The sequence below is a fragment of the Canis aureus genome, chromosome 16 (genome assembly GCF_053574225.1).
Source record: "Canis aureus isolate CA01 chromosome 16, VMU_Caureus_v.1.0, whole genome shotgun sequence".
Classification (NCBI taxonomy): Eukaryota; Metazoa; Chordata; class Mammalia; order Carnivora; family Canidae; genus Canis; species Canis aureus.
In genome coordinates, this window is record NC_135626.1 from 3,093,344 (window position 1) to 3,109,034 (window position 15,691).

At 45.3% G+C, this 15,691-nt stretch overlaps 1 protein-coding gene and 1 long non-coding RNA gene across 8 annotated transcripts in view; one reads left to right on the plus strand and one right to left on the minus strand.

Annotated features, from left to right (window-relative positions):
* Positions 1-15,691, minus strand: part of SCAI (suppressor of cancer cell invasion) — a 164,629-nt gene that overhangs the window by 78,711 nt on the left and 70,227 nt on the right. The window lies entirely within an intron of this gene.
* LOC144285224 (uncharacterized) lies at positions 7,431-10,244 on the plus strand. Its single transcript, XR_013353580.1, has 2 exons — positions 7,431-8,705; positions 9,071-10,244. It is a non-coding gene; the product is annotated as an uncharacterized LOC144285224 (long non-coding RNA).

Below are 15,691 nucleotides of genomic sequence, written 5' to 3' on the forward strand. Positions count from 1 at the left end.
AACAATTGCACTCTAACTAACTTAAAATTATATTTAAGATAAGGTGATACTATACAGACACCTTAGTGTAAAAGGGATATAGAAACCACACAAATACACATATATATTAAAGCTGTATTTTATTAAGTCCAAACTATTTTCATATGCAATCAATCATGGTAATCAGCCATTTTAAAAACAGCAAGTTGCTGGACAGTATTTATAGTATGAACCTATACTAAACAAAAAAATTCATTTGTGTTTACATATGGACAGAAATTCCTGGAACAACATAGAGAAATCTGGTCCCAATATAGGGTGAAAATACAGGCAGAGCAGACAAGAGCCAGACAGCAGAGATGACAGTTAGGGTGTGGTGCAAGTTATTTTGGTAAATATTTTTCTCTCCAACATTTTCTTTAACAGGCAATTGTGGTTACAGGGCAGGAAGATTGTCAGCCCCTAAAAATGTCAATGGGCTGCAGAGTAACAAGTGGGTGCTATGGAGCCAGCTGGTCGGAACTTGCACAGATGGTACTGGATGGTCCTTCTATGTTCACATTCTCCCTCTTCTCACCACTACTTTTTGTGCTTCATGGGCTAGGAGTTTTTAACAGAGGGAAACAGACCTTGAAAAATGCTGGGCCTTGGAAGGGGTTTCACACACTGTAATGACCCCGGGTAAGTCCTCTCCTCCAACTCAATGCTCACCTTCATTCTCTAAACCCAGTAGGAGAGGCACAAACTAGGCACAAAGCTGCCCGTAGCTTTCTTCACCCACCTCAAATATCTCGTGAGCCAGAGTGACTAATATCCTCAGGACACAGGAGAAAAATAGAAAATAAAAGCTTAAAAATAAACAAACTTGAGCGCCCAGCTGGCTCAGTCGGGAGACCAGGTGACTCTTGATCTCAGGGTTGTAAGTTCGAGCCCCACGTTGGGTGTAGAGATAATTAAAAAATAAAATCCTAAAAAAAATAACTTAAGGAAAGATATTAGAGATAAAGCAGGAAGAAAATATCATAATGAACAAATAAAAATACTGGGCATGAGAAGTATAGTGACTGAAATAAACTTAATGGGTAAATGGATTGAAGAGTAGAAAGGATAGAGTTGAATGAATTAATAAGCTTATATCAGGCTTAAGGTACTTTGCCACAAGACATCAAGAAGAGATAAAATCAAGAGATTCGGAATAGAGAAATGAAGGAAATCAACTTCCACATAATAGTATACATAGATGGGAAAAAATACGTGGAGATGATGAAAAATATTTTCAGAAAGAAACTTCCATAAGCCTCTGAGACTTAGAGAAAATATAAGGCCTAAAAGGGCCCAAAGAATGTTAAAACAACAGGAAAAGATAAATAATCCCACAGCTAGAAACATTAAAATGAAGCAAGAATTCCAGAGGAGCCCTCGCCCCTTCCTGAACAATACAATCCCACAGCCACTTGGTGGGACACAGCACAGTAGGTGTCCACACAGAGGGCAGACTGTGAGGAGACCATCCACATGCACACAAAGGGCCAGTTTGCCTGCAATGTTGGAACCTGAGTGTGATGAGAAGAGTATCTTCACATGGAACAGTTTGGAGGCCACAACAGGAGATTTGTCATATAGAGGAGCGTTATACAGAAGGAAATAACAAAATCAACTAAGGACAATGGGACCCAGAGTTATCTCTATAAGAGACGAGAAATAGAAATATGAAAAGAGAAAGAATAAGCCCTATGGAAAGTATGCGTGAACTAATGGATTTTTTTAAGAATATAGACATAAATGCATGTGGAGTATGTATGTGTGTCTGTGTGTGTACACATAAGCATACACACATATATACACCCTAGCTCAGTAAATCTGTCTACTGAGAAGGCCTTAGAGCAGTGACTACGTCTACTTCCCAGTGGTATGAACATACCAGCTCCTAAATCTTGGCTTTTAATACCACTCTCTAATAAAGAGAATCATAGGGCAGCCCAGGTGGCTCAGAGGCTTAGCGCCGCCTTCAGCCCAGGGTGTGATCTTGGAGGCCCGGGATCGAGTCCCACGTCGGGCTCCCTGCATGGAGCCTGCTTCTCCCTCTGCTTGTGTCTCTGCCTCTCTCTCTCTCTCTCTCTCTCTCCCCCTATGAATAAATAAATAAAATCTTTAAGAAAAATAAATAAAGGGAAATATATATATATATATAACAGAACCTATGTATATTTACAAAAATATATGTGGCAACACCGTTTTTGAACTCGGCCACAGTAACTTCTTGCAAGATACATCCACGAAGGCAAAAGAAACAAAAGCAAAAATGAACTATTGGGACTTCATCAAGATAAGAAGCTTTTGCACAGCAAAGGATACAGTCAACAAAACTCAAAGACAACCTACAGAATGGGAGAAGATATTTGCAAATGACATATCAGATAAAGGGCTAGTTTCCAGGATCTATAAAGAACTTCTTAAACTCAACAGCAAAGAAACAAACAATCCAATCATGAAATGGGCAAAAGACATGAACAGAAATCTCACAGAGGAAGACATAGACATGGCCAACAAGCACATGAGAAAATGCTCCGCATCACTTGCCATCAGGGAAATACAAATCAAAACCACAATGAGATACCACCTCACACCAGTGAGAATGGGGCAAATTAACAAGGCAGGAAACAACAAATGTTGGAGAGGATGCGGAGAAAAGGGAACCCTCTTACACTGTTGGTGGGAATGTGAACTGGTGCAGCCACTCTGGAAAACTGTGTGGAGGTTCCTCAAAGAGTTAAAAATAGACCTGCCCTACGACCCAGCAATTGCACTGCTGGGGATTTACCCCAAAGATTCAGATGCAATGAAACGCCGGGACACCTGCACCCCGATGTTTCTAGCAGCAACGTCCACAATAGCCAAGCTGTGGAAGGAGCCTCAGTGTCCATCGAAAGATGATGGATAAAGAAGATGTGGTTTATGTATACAATGGAATATTCCTCAGCCATTAGAAACGACAAATACCCACCATTTGCTTCAACGTGGATGGAACTGGAGGGTATTATGCTGAGTGAAGTGAGTCAGTCGGAGAAGGACAAACGTTATATGTTTTCATTCATGTGGGGAATATAAATAATAGTGAAAGGGAATATAAGGGAAGGGAGAAGAAATGTGTGGGAAATATCAGAAAGGGAGACAGAACGTAAAGACTGCTAACTCTGGGAAACGAACTAGGGTGGTAGAAGGGGAGGAGGGCGGGGGGTGGGAGTGATTGGGTGACGGACACTGGGGGTTATTCTGTATGTTGGTAAATTGATCAACAATAAAAAAAATATGAAAAAAAAATAAAAGAAGAAAGAGACGATGCACACTGAAAAAAAAAAAATATATGTGGAACCCAGGAAATTTAACAAAAATCCCCTACCCCTGGACAAGCAGAGCAGGACTGACTCTATTTTGGGCTGCACCCGCCATGTGCTGACCTGCTTATTACTTAGGGCACTGCCCCGCCCTAATCAAAGACCAGGGCACACCCTAAGGAAATCCGGCGCATGACAATGTGACCCTGCTTTGTGCCCGCCAAAACTGTGCGCCAATTCTGACCAAAGTAATAGGGCAGCTCAAGTGGATACTATAGGGTAAGGTGTAATTCAATCGGCCACCTGCGTGTGGACCGACATGACTGTGCAACTTTCTGCGTATCCCATGGGCCACTGGCCCCTATAAAGCTGCTACGCCTCTTAGTCTCGGGGTCCAAGTCCCTGCTCCGCTGCGTCGGGTACACTTGGACCCAAGCTCGAGCTTGTAATAAACCCTCGTGTGATTGCATCGGTGTCGGCTCCGTGGTGGTTTCTCGGATTCGCAATCTTGGGCACAACATCTGGGGGCTTGTCCGGGATCCGAGAGACCCCCAGGACCCTATCCGGCGGGTTTCATGCGTGGTGAGTGCACTCCACTTTTTCCACCTTTTGCGCGCATGTTTCTGAGAGCTCTAACCTGAAGGAATTCCGATCTGTGTTAGGTCGGCATTGGCTTAAGCGGACGCGCTGGCGGGCCGTCAACTGAGGGTCTTGAGGAGACGTCCCTTGCCCCCACCGGGAGGACGGGGCCCTCACCTGTAAGGAGGACGGGCTGCCAGCCCTTCGGGTTGCTTTCTGTTTTGTCTCTGCGGCCGCACTGGAACGTTGGTCTGTGTTACTATGTCCTTGTTAACTTTTTTTGCATTTGTCTGGCTTGTGTCCTTGTTAATTGTCTTTACTGTGTTTCTTGGTGTGGATTGGGGACATAATGGGGGAGACAGAAACCACTCCCCTGTCTCTTATGCTCTCCCACTTCTCGGATGCTAGGGAAAGAGCTCGTATTCTGAGCATAGACATACGGAGAGAGAGATTCCGAATTTATTGCATGTCAGAATGGCCAACCTTTGACGTGGGATGGCCCCGAGAAGGAACTTCTCACCTACCTATTATCTTACAGGTTAAGGCCGTGATCTTCAGGGACAAACCGGACGGCCACTCTGACCAGGTGCCCTACATCCTGATCTGGCAGGACATGATCGAGAATCCCCCTCTTTGGCTAAAACCATTTTTACCCCCCAAAGCAGGACCCACCGAGATTCTAGCCCTGCGGAAAGCCGAGAAGGAGACCGACTCTACGCCAAGCGCCCCTTTATCCGGTCTTCCAGGATTCCTCCCCGGAGGACCTGATTCTCCCGCCGCCCTACCAGGCACCCCCTCCCCCTTCCGCCCCTCCATCGGAGACACCGGGGGCTGCAGAAGGGGCGCCACCCCTCCCTGACGAGGGAGGCCCTGTCGCGGGCCGGCAGCGGGGACACGCGGTCGGACCCCGCGGACGGCCCCACCTCTGAATGCGGGGCCAGCCGACTCCACCGCCCTTCCCCTCCGTGCCATGGGGCCCCCGATGAGACTGGCGAACAGCTAATGTTATATTGGCCATTCTCCACCAGTGATTTATATAATTGGAAAACCCAAAATGCAAAGTTCTCTCATAATCCGAGAGATCTAATCGGGCTTTTAGATACTGTTCTCCTTACCCAGCAGCCTACTTGGGATGATGCCGACAGCTCTTGCAGGTTCTCCTCACCACCGAGGAGAGAGAACGAATTCAGGTGGAAGCCCGGAAGTCTGTCCTGGGAGAGGACAGACAGCCGACTCAAAACCCAGACCTCATAAATGCCGCCTTCCCTTTATCCCGCCCCACTTGGGACTACAACTCGCCTGAAGGTAAGGAGAGACCCCGGGTCCACCGCCAGACTCTAATGGCAGGGCTCCAGGCTGCCGCGCGCAAGCCCACCAATCTGGCCAAGGTCTATGATGTGAGGCCGGGTAAGGGTGAGAGTCCAGCAGCCTTCTTAGAGAGAGTCATAGAGGCTTTTAGGCAGTGCACCCCTATGAACCCAGAAGCCCCAGAAACAAAGGCCACAATTATCATGGCTTTTGTTAACCAGGCCGCTCCGGACATTAAAAAGAAATTGCAAAGAGTAGAAAGACTGGGAGAGAAGAGCTTGCAGGACTTAGTGATAGTAGCAGAACGAGTCTATAATAATAGAGAAAGTCCGGAAGAACAACAAACCAAACTAAGTGACCGGCAGACCCGAAACCTGGCCAAGATCCTGCTGGCCACAACCATGGACAACCCACAGGAAAGACGGAGGCACCTCAAGAAGCTGGCTTCAGGGACCGGTAAGGAGGATGGCCCTGGTCCCCCTTGGGAGTGCCCTAAGATGAACAAAAACCAATGCGCCTATCGCAAAGAGGAGGGCCATTGGGTAAAAAGCTGCCCTAACAAAAGATCTAAGGCCCCTGCCAAGATCTTGGAAATGGAGGACCTGGACAATTAGGGGAATCAGGGTTCGGCACCCCTCCCCGAGCCCAGGGTAACTCTTAAAGTGGAGGGGCAACCTGTTGAATTCCTAGTGGACACTGGGGCACAACATTCGGTTTTATTACAACCCCAAGGGAAATTGGCAAACAAAACTTCATGGGTGCAAGGGGCCACGGGCACCAAACAATACTCATGAACTACCCGAAGAACTGTGGATCTCGGCAAGGGCCGGGTATCCCACTCCTTCATGGTCATCCCTGAGTGTTCCTACCCGTTGTTAGGTCAGGATTTGCTCACCAAGATGGGGGCACAAATTTGCTTCCACCCCGAAGGGGCAAAAGTCCTAAACAAGAAGGGGCACCCGATTCAGGTACTTGTCCTGAGTTTAGAAGACGAATATCGTCTCCACCAAATGCCCTCAGCCCCAATGACTGACATTGACCGTTGGCTGCGGGAATTTCCACAAGTGTGGGCAGAAACTAGGGGAATCAGGCTGGCCCAGCATCGACTGGCCATATACATAGAACTAAAGCCGGGGGCAGACCCTGTCAGGGTCCGCCAATACCCCATGCCTCTAGTAGCACGAGAGGGGATCCCACCCCACATACGGCGACTACTGGACTCGGGCATACTAAGGCCCTGCCAATCAGCATGGAACACTCCCTTGCTGCTGGTTCAGAAACTGCACTCTAATGATTACAGGCCAGTCCAGGACTTGAGGGAAGTCAACTGGCGAGTAGAGGATATGCACCCTACGGTCCCAAACCCATACACCCTCCTCTCCACCCTGCCTCCAGACAAAACTGGGTATACGGTATTAGATTTAAAAGATGCCTTTTTCAGCCTGCCTTTAGCACCCAGGAGCCAAGACCTCTTCGCCTTTGAATGGATGGACCCTGAGAAAGGCATCAATGGCCAGCTCACCTGGACTCGACTACCACAAGGATTCAAAAATTCACTGACCATCTTCGATGAGGCCTTACACGAAGACTTGGGTGAGTTCCGTTCCGAGCACCCTCATTTGACTTTATTACAATATGTAGATGATATCCTGTTGGCGGCGGAGGACCAGGCCACATGCCTGCGAGGCACCAGGGACTTGCTGCAAACCATAGCAGCCCTAGGATACCGGGCCTCAGCTAAAAAAGCCCAGATCTGCAGAGCAGAGGTGAGCTACCTTGGGTACAAATTAAAGGATGGACAAAGATGGTTGACGGATGCACGGAAAGAAACTGTCTTAAGAATCCCACAGCTGCAAACCGTCCGCCAGGTATGTGAATTCCTGGGGTCAGCAGGGTTCCGTCGCTTATGGATTCCGGGTTTTGCTGAGATGGCCAGACCCTTCCATGAGGCCACCAGGCACCAGCAAAATTTTGAATGGACAGAGGCCATGAACAGAGCCTTTAATGACCTTAAACAGGCCTTACTGTCTGCCCCGGCTCTTGGGTTGCCCGATCTAGCCAAGCCCTTCTACCTGTATGTGGACAAGAAAGACGGGGTGGCAAAAGGGGTCCTTGTCCAGTACTTAGGTCCCTGGAAGAGACTCATAGCTTATCTCTCCAAAAAGTTGGACCCGGTGGCTGCTGGATGGCCCCCATGCTTAAAAATTGTTGTTGCGGTGGCCACTATGGTCAAGGATGCAGACAAACTGGCCATGGGGCAAGAACTGCATGTTACCACCCCCCATGCTATTGAAGGGGTACTCAAACAGCCCCCAGACCGCTGGATCAGCAATGCCCGTCTGACCCATTATCAGAGCCTGCTGCTAAACCCCACCAGAGTTTTATTTAAGCCACCGACAACCCTGAATCCGGCAACACTACTCCCTAACCCAGACTGGGACCCCCCTCTGCATGACTGTCAAGAAATTTTGGCACAGGTGCACGGAATCAGAGCTGATCTCCAGGACCAGCCACTGCCGAATGCGGATGCCACCCGGTACACGGACGGCAGCAGTTTTGTCCGCGAAGGAGTCAGATATGCGGGAGCAGCCGTAACCACGGAGACAGAGACCGTCTGGGCGGAGCCACTGACAGCTGGACCGTCGGCCCAACGGGCAGAGCTGATCCCACTGGCCAAGGCGGTGACCATGGGGGAAGGTAAACGAATAAACATCTACACCGACAGCGGGTCCACGCCTTCGCCACCACTCACATCCACGGAGCCCTTTACAGGGAGAGAGGGGTCCTGACAGCAGAGGGAAAGACTGTTTAAAACAAAACGGAGATTCTTGAACTCCTGAGGGCCCTCTGGCTGCCCAAGGCCCTAGCCATCATCCACTGTCCGGGGCACCAAAAGGCAGACACACCAGTAGCCAGGCGAAACCGGCTAGCCGATTTAAAAGCAAAGGAGGCAGCCCTTGTGGTGACCCAGGTCTTAGCAACCAGACGACCTGATCCGGGGGCACCGACCCTGCCTGACACCCCCAACTATACTGATGCTGATTTACACTGGATCAAACGCTTGCCTATGACCCAGTGCTTGCGTGGCTGGTAGAGAGCTGCAGACTCCAGCATCATCTTGCCAGAGGAACTGGGACGGCGAGTCCTATCCAAAATACATCGGAGTACTCACATGGGGACAAGGAAGACGGAAGACCTCATACGACATGCAAAGATCACTACTAAAGACTCTCGAGCAAAGATCGAGCAGATTGTGGCGAGCTGCCACACATGCCAGTTAACTAATGCCACCGCCCATGGATCTAACCCAGGCACCTGGCTCCGAGGGAACCGCCCAGGAGCCTTCTGGGAAGTGGACTTCACTGAGGTAAAACCTGGAAAATACGGATATAGGTTTTTCTTAGTGTTTGTAGATACTTTTTCAGGATGGACAGAGGCATTTCCCATCAAACATGAAACGGCACAGACCGTGACCAAGAAACTGCTGGAAGACATCTTACCGAGGTATGGTTTTCCTGTTAGGATTGGATCAGACAACGGCCCAGGATTCGTCTCTAAGGTAACACAGGGAGTGGCACTAGTACTTGGGGCAGATTGGAAATTACATTGTGCATATAGGCCCCAGAGCTCAGGACAGGTAGAGAGGATGAACAGAACATTAAAGGAGACCTTAACTAAATTAGCCCTGGAGACTGGCGGGGACTGGGTGACTCTCCTCCCCTTCACCCTATATGGGACTGACTCCCTACGAGATCATATTCGGTCTTCCTCCACCTGTTATCCCCAATTTAAAACCTGAGGTGCTTGCTGAATTTGATGATCACCAACTTCTTTTCTCCCTCCAAATGTTACAATGAACCCATGAGCAGGTGTGGCCTAAGCTGAGGGCCCTCTATGAGACTGGGCCACCCCCGGACCACCATCGATATCGGCCAGGTGACTGGGTGTACGTGCGGAGATACCAACACCAGACACTTCAACCTCGCGGATTGAAGGGACCTTACATCGTGATCCCGACCACTCCCACCGCTCTCAAGGTCGACGGGATTACTCCCTGGGTCCACTACACCCACGTCCGGCCAGCTGACCCACACGCCGTTCTCAAGGACTTTGTTCCAGAATGGAAAAGCCAACCGGACAAGGACAATCCCCTAAAGCTAAGACTGCGCCGTTCTCACTTATTTCCCACCTCCAAGACTCCCTAGTCTGAGGTTGTCTTTCAAAATAGAAGGTGATTAGATTTAGTCTTTTTACAACAAAGGGTGGGGTGGGGATGGTTATGTACTGCCTTAAATGTAAGATGTCGCTTCCTCCCTGGAATGTAAATGGGAGCGAGAATAGCAACCAGGTTGGTTAGAATCCTGGTTTAATCATTCCCACTGGCTCACTCTGAGAGCAACCTGGACCCATGATTGGGTCCTTCCTTAGGTTCCTCTGAGAGGGGGAAATGTGGAGTCCGAGAAAATTAAGGCCATTCCACTTTAAGTTCAGCCTTAGCACAAGTACAGCCATCCCAGGGCCCTGTGAATAAGAGCTGAACTTTACCTTACTTCAGTTACAGGAAGAAAACAGCTTACAGGTTAACGTCCTAGAAAGCCCCTATTAGAATAAGAACAGAGCTCTACACCCTTGAAAGCCCCATATCAAAATGTAAACAGAACTTGAGAAATTCCTCCACCCCTTCTGAAGATCCCCTAGACCAGCCTATAAAAACTAAGCTGAAACCCACCTCTGGGTCCAAGTCCCTGCTCCGCTGTGTCAGGTATACTTGGACCCAAGCTCGAGCTTGTAAATAAACCCTCGTGTGTTTGCATCGGTGTCGGCTCCTCGGTGGTTTCTCGGATTCGCAATCTTGGGCACAACAGAAAGCCCCATATCAGAATGTAAACAGAACTTGAGAAATTCCTCCACCCCTTCTGGAGGCAGCCCTTAAAACTAAGCTGAAATCCACCTTGGGGTCCAAGTCCCTGCTCTGCTGTGTTGGGTATACTTGGACCCAAGGACCCAAGCTGGAGCTTGTAAATAAATCCTCGTGTGTTTGCATCGGTGTCGGGTCCTTGGTGGTTTCTCGGATTCGCAATCTCGGGCACAACACTCACATAACATCACAAACTTACATGTTCTTCTCTTTGCCTATTTTGCTCACCTCGCAAATTTATATTCATAGACATTCAAATGACACCTTTTCCAGTAAAACCTTCCTTGAAAATCTAATCTCAAAAAAAAAAAAAAAAAAAAGAAAATCTAATCTCTCCCTGGCACTTATATAGGATCATGACAGTAGAAGCTTCTTCAGTGACTCTATTAGAAATCAGACATATAACAATTATTTGTTTAAAAAAAAGTTTGTCAGGACACCTGGGTGGCTCTGCAGTCAAGTGTCTGCCTTTGGCTCAGGGCATGATTCCCGCGTCCCGGATCAAGTTCCCCATCGGCTTCCTCGTAGGGAGCCTGTTCTCCCTCTGCCTATGTCTCTGCCTCTCTCTGTGTGTCTCTTGTGAATAAATAAAAATCTTTTAAAAAAATAGATTTTTTAATGGAAATGGACTAATTGATTCTATAATCTATATGAAAATACAAAGACCCAAGAGCAGCTAAAATAATATTGAAGAAGAATATGGAAGAAATTATTCCACTAGATGTCAAGACTCTGGAAAAGCTCCAGGACTGGTATGGTATTGGCAAAAGGAGAGAAAAACAGAATACAACAGAACAGAACTGAGAGATGACCTGCAATGTTCATTGGCACTTAATTTATGACACAAAAAGGTGGCACTTTGTAAAACAATGAGAAAAAAGTTTTGTCAAGAAGTAAAGAAAAAGAACCAGCACTGGATCAACTAGATATCTAAATTAAATATATATATATGATTTTTTTAAAAAAGGTTTTATGTATTCATTCATGAGGGGCATAGAGACAGAAAGGCAGAGACATAGGTTTGAGAGAGAAGCAGGCTCCATGCAGGAAGCCTGATGTGAGATTTGATCGTGGGACCCTGGGATCCTGCCCTGAGCCAAAGGCAGATGCCCAACTGCTAAGCCATCCAGGCATCTCAAAAATATGAATTTTGATTCCAATCTACATTACACAAAACTCAATTTCAAGTAGATTATAGATCTAAATGTAAAAGGTAAAATCAAACAGTTCTTAAATAATAATATGGAAGGTTATCTTCATGTCCCTGGAGTTAAAAAAAAAAAAAAAAAAACTAAATAGCTGACCAAAAGGATTGTTCAATAAGCAAAAATTAGATCATTCTGAAAACCAAGAATTGTAGTCATTAAAAAGACACTGTTATAAAAGTGAAAAGACAAGTCAACCCCCTGTGTAGCTGAAAATCCACATATAATTTTTTAAAGATTTAATTTATTTATTCATGAGAGACAGAGGCAAAGACATAGCAGAGGAAAAAGCAGGCGCCCTGTGGTGATCCTGATGCGGAACTCGATCCCAGAACCCCAGGATCATGACCTGAGCCGAAGGCATATGCTCAACCACTGAGCCACCCAGGTTCCCCTCCACGTGTAATTTTTGACACCTCCCCAACCTTAACTAAAAGTATACTGTTGACCAGAAGCCTTACCAATAACATCAACAGTAGATTAACATATATTTGGTATACATATCATATACTGTATTTTTACAATAAAGTAAGCTGGAGAAAAGAAAATGTTATTAAGAAAATCATAAGGAAAAGAAAACACATTTACAGTACTGTACTCATTGATACTGTCAGTTTATATATGTACTGAAAAAAATCCCCATTTAAGTGGACCAGCACAGTTCAAACCTGTATTGTTCAAGGGTCAACTGTAATGTGTTTGCAGATGTAATTAAGATGTAAATTAACATGCAATCATACTGGAATAGATTACTGATCCAATTTGACTGGTGTCCTTAGAAGCTGAGGAGACACAGTGAAGGGAATGCCATGTGCAGACACAGACACAGAGGGAAGACAGCAGTAGGAAGAAGGAGACAGAGACTGAAATTATGCAGCTGCAAGCCAAGGAACATGGAGGACTGCTGGGGACCACCAGAAGCTAGGGAAGAGACATGGAACAGATTCTCCCTCTGAGTTTCTAAAAAGGACCAATTCTGCCAACACCTTAATTTTGGACTTCTGCCCTCCTGAAGTGTGAGAGCATAAATTTCTGTTGTTTGAAGCCACCTACTTAGTAGTAATTTGTTACAGCAGCCCTTGGAAACCAATCCATATATGACAGAGTCCTGACACAGATTATAAAATAGACACACAGAAAAAGAGCAACAAGTAGGGACAACTGCTCAAAGACTTGTTCTGCTAAATAGAGCATCTGGCAAATTACTGACCTGACTTGATGACAATTTCTTTTTATAGGAAGTCTTTCAACAAAGCAACATAAGAAACTGCTACTCAGGGTTGAATTCTAAGTGGCTGGCAATATGAAAGTACGAAAGGACACCTCATTAAAGCATGCATTACATGATACCGGGGGCACAATGTAGGATTTTAACAGGAGTGGGAAGAGCCCTACACTAGGCCAGAAGCCTGAGTATTCCTGTTCCTAACACTTCTTAGCTATGTGATTGTAAACAAACAAAAACTTTAGCTAACATTTTGAGTTGCAAGTTTTTAATTCACAAAAACAAGCAATTTGCACTTGTTGTATCTTAAATAACCATTGTAAAGATAGAGCAGGGTTATTTAGGTGTGAAAGAAGTTTGAAAACACTATATAATGTGTAATATCACCATGATTATTACTCTGCAGTTTAGTGATGCTTCAAAAAAAAAAAAAATAGAGAATTACTCTGTAATTAAGACCTAAAAGGGGAACACCTGGGTGGCTCAATCAGTTAAGTGTCTGCCTTCTACTCAGGTCATGATCTCAGGGTCCTGGGACTAGGCTCTCTGCTCAGCCGGGAGACTGCTTCTACTCCACCCTCCCTCCCACCCCACACCCCACCTGCTCTCTCACTCTTTCACCTGCTCTCTCTCCTTCAAATAAATAAATTTTTTTTAAAAGAGAGAAAAAAAAAAAAGAAAAAGAAAAAAAGAAAAAATAAAAATAAAATAAAAAAATAAAAAAGAGAGAAAGACCTAAAAGGGAACCAGGTGGAAAAAAGAATGGAAATACTTTGGAAGTGAAACCAAAATATAGTAAAAAAATTATTCTGACTAAACAGTGAATATATTTATAGAAACCACATGGTAGGAAAGAGATCATTTTCTTATGTACTCAGATTTTTAAAAAGACATATAAAGAGATGGAATGGCTGTCTAATTAAGCATCAACATAAGAGTGTATCACACAGGGGCAACTGGGTGGCTCAGTAGGTTACGTCTGGCTCTTGATGATCTTAGGGTCCTGAGCTCAGTGTGGAGTCTGCTTGTCCCTCCCCCTCTGCTTCTTCCCCACCCTGCCCACCCCTGCACACTCTCTCTCAAATAAATAATCTTTTTTTAAAAAAAGATTGTATTACACATGTTTTCTCAGCTACAAACATGGGATATTAATAGCTACCTCATAAGGCTACTGGGACAATAAGATGAACTAATAGGTATAAAATTGCCCTGGGAGCACCTGGGTGGCTCAGTTGGTTAAGCATCTGCCTTCGGCTAGGGTCATTATCCTGGGATCCTGGGATGAGCCTCATAGCCAGCTCCCTGCTCAGCAGGCAGCCTGCTTCTCTCTCTGCCCTTCCCCGACTTGTGCTCACTCTCAAATAAATAAATAAATAAAATCTTTTTTTTTTAATATTTAAATCTTTTTATTTTTTATTTTTTATTTTTATTTATGATAGTCACAGAGAGAGAGAGAGAGAGAGGCAGAGACATAGGCAGAGGGAGAAGCAGGCTCCATGCACCGGGAGCCTGAGTGGGATTCGATCCCGGGTCTCCAGGATCACGCCCTGGGCCAAAGGCAGGCGCTAAACCGCTGCGCCACCCAGGGATCCCTAAAATCTTTTTTTTTTTTAAAGATTTATTCATGAGAGACAAAGAGAGAGGCAGAGACATAGGCAGAAGGAGAAGCAGGCTCCCTGGGAGGAGCCTGATGAGGGACTTGATCCCTGAGCCTAAGGCAGATTTCAACTGCTGAGCCACCAAGCTGTCCCTAATAAATAAAATCTTTAAAAAATAAAATAAATACATAATTTCCCTGTAAACCATAATGTATTCAAAAATTATTAGTTGTAAAATTGTCATAAATGCATTCAAAACAAAGCATAAATTGAAAAATAGCCAAGTACGGGGATGCCTGGGTGGCTCAGCAATTAAGCATCTGTCCTCAGCTCAGAACATGATCCCAGGATCCAAGGATCGAGTCCCACATCAGGCTCCCCAAGAGGAACCTGCTTTTCCCTCTGTCTATCTCTCTGTCTCTGTGTGTGTCTCTCATGAATAAGCAAATAAATAAAATCTTAAAAAAAAAAACCAAGTATGAAAAAAATTTGAATGTGTGTGTGTATGTAGGGGGTGATGATGATGGTTTTAACATATTCGTTGTAAAAGGATCAAGAAGCTACTGCTTGGTACAGATGGTATTCCTATAATATGAACAAATGGCAGTGCTCAAAAACTGGTCCTTAACAGAGTGGAAAGCATTTTCATGTACCAAAATAGCATAAAACTATCATGAATGATACACAAATTATTTTCTGAAAACAATTTTTCAGACTTAATCCTGAGTTAAGTTACATGCTATAAGAACAACTATAAGAGAAATGAGTAGGTACCAAACTTGTTGCCCCATGGAGAGAGCAACCCAGTGAAATGAAGGCAAAGAGAGTTTAAGAAAAGGAAGCCAAAGGAGCTAGGGCATGGAGCGGCAGCGATGTACACAGAGCCAGAATACCATTTGTGAGAAACTGTGCACGAGACTATGCAGATATTTTGCCTACCAAATGTAGAAAAGGAGAACTGTTTATCTAACACACACAAATATGCAAATCAAGTACATATTCAACTGAATCCCAGCACAGCCTAACAGAAAGCAGTGCAGTGAAAGAAAGGAAAGGCAGGCAGGCAGTTAGTCATCTGAAAACAATGACTATCAACAAGATACATGTAAGGACTACTTATGAAGCTAATGGGGCAGGAGACACCAAAATACACAAAATAAAAGAAAGCATCAAAAATATGTACCCTTGAGAATAATGTGTGAAACATCATCTGAAGCAGCCTAAGGCCAGCAATTCATAAAAACGGTCTCCAGTAGGGAACCCACAGAGGCAGCAGTAAAATACAATGTAGTTCAATTTAAATAGCCATTTATTCATAACATAAAAACTCAAGAGGGAACAAGAAGTTCAGGGAAGAATCTCAATCATCCACCAACAAGATATTACTCCTATTTGGTATATGAAGAAGTGCAGACCACACACACTTTTTCTTCTTATTCACAAACAAAGATGACAGTGGCGGCCGCCAAAAGTCTGTGTATATGGGACACTAAAAACAACATGAAAATCATCTGGGGCCACCCAAAACCACCATCTCAGCACAC